Source organism: Nuphar pumila, chromosome 12, assembly GCF_984573655.1.
Source record: "Nuphar pumila chromosome 12, dmNupPumi1.hap1.1, whole genome shotgun sequence".
In the NCBI taxonomy this organism is placed as follows: Eukaryota; Viridiplantae; Streptophyta; class Magnoliopsida; order Nymphaeales; family Nymphaeaceae; genus Nuphar; species Nuphar pumila.
Window position 1 is genome coordinate 44045251 of NC_143260.1, and position 2049 is coordinate 44047299.

Below are 2049 nucleotides of genomic sequence, written 5' to 3' on the forward strand. Positions count from 1 at the left end.
ATAGCAAAGGGGGAAGAGAGCCAGGAGGCACGTCATATGAGAAAAGGAAGCCCTCGTCGGACCGGCCTCGTCCGGATCTTGTTTGGATCCAGTCTCCAAAGGTGAGATCGGATCTACTTGGACAGGCTTGGAGCTTCCAGTGATCTGGTCGGATCCGAATATAACGAAATTGAGACGATGTATGAGGATTGATGTGGACGAACTATGGGAACTCATAGTCATAAATATCGCTGATATTTTTTCGTTTTCTCACGAGAAATTCGCATAATGAGAATATCTTAATAAAATCATGAATGTTTTGAAAAATGCCACTTGTCCTACGATTTTATTGGCATCACTATTGTGTTTTTTCACTTTGCAATTTTGCTATACTTTTGCATGTTCTCGTTATTTTTTCTTATATGTTTCAAGTATAAATGTATAGAGAATTGCCTAATATTTAAAAAAAAAAAAAGGTCTCAAATTTATCGAAAGATTTTACCAGGTAGAAAAAATCCCTACAATGCAAATTGTGAGTAGGTGGGAATCAATTACAGGGTCCTTATTAATGGTTAGACCTAATTCAACATATAAAGAATTGTTGTCTGCTTGAAACGCACCCCCTCACCCCTCGCCCTATAAGAGCTTGAATGGTGAATTGGGACCCAAAATTCCCTAACCAAGGTTGTTGAAATTATCAGTTACTAAGACAGAAATTAGATTTTTTTGTTCGTTTTAGTAGTAGGGGTGGGCATTGAGCCGAGCCGGTCAACGGCCCAGCACATTTATTATCGAGCTGGGTTTTGGCACGGTTCTTAATGGGCTCGGGTTTGAAGAGAGGCCTATGGCCTACATGTGAAGCGGGCTGGGAGGGCTCAAATAAGATGATTTCTACACAAAACAATCCTAGCCAACTGTGTGTGCAATTAATGTGATTTGGTATAATTAATTATCTTTATTCTAGAATTAGTGCATTTAATTAGATAATTAAAAGTAATTAACAAGTTTTCATGTACCCAAGTTACTATGTGATTTCTAATTTTTATAAAAAATTTAATTTTACTTTTTCTATTCTTTTATTTTTTATAACTCAGGACTATCAAGCCGGCCCGGTAACCCGTGGGCCAGCCTAGGCCCATCCCGCTAATGGACCGCATTGGGTTTCAGCTTGGTTCCTAAAGGGCCCATGCATAAAATCTTGGCCCAAAACTGGGACATGGCGGGTTGGGTCGACTTGGCCCATCAAGCCGCCCTACCTGTTGCCCACCCCTATTTACTACCAATATGTAAGACCCATAATTTTTTCAGCATCTTTCTCAATAAATTCATGAGGCATTTCCAAGTGAAAATAGCATTCGAACTCAAAATGCGAAACAAATTGATTTTTATGAACCAGTTATATTTAGGATATTCGTATCTTCGCGAATATATACTCAAACCGTCAGGAGTCATAACTTCCTCCTTAAATAAAATCAAGAGATTTGTACGAGTCAACTTTCTTAGTTACATCAGTACGAAGAGAATGGCGTACTCATAATTTTTCGAAAAAAAAAATCATCGAAAACCTTAAATTTTTGTGAGACCACATAAATGTTGGTGGAACCCACAAAAATATTTCTCAAAAAATATCTTGTGGGACTCACAGAATATTCTATAGAATATTCCATGTGGGGCCCCCACAAAAGAAACCTCTTATTCTTATTAAGAAAAACATGGGCAAATTAATAAAAGGAATTACTTAGAGACCAAATAATTTTGGCTATAAATAGCCTTGATCTCCTCTCTCTCTTTTCATAAAAATTTACCCCCCTCTCTTTTTCTCTCTTCTCTCTCTCTCTCCTAAACCTTCCCTACCTAGCCCACTTGGTTTGAACCCACTTGACTTTGCTTGAACCTAGTTGGGTTTAGTGAAAGTCAAAGTCCTTTTTTGTCTCAAAAACTAGTTTAGTTCACTTGACCTAAACTCAGTCTACTTAGGCTAAGTCTGAACCTCTGTGATCCAGTTGACTTGGACCGAACCCAGTTTGGTTCAAACCACTTAGGTTTGGCAACTTGACCTGCTCTTTCTCT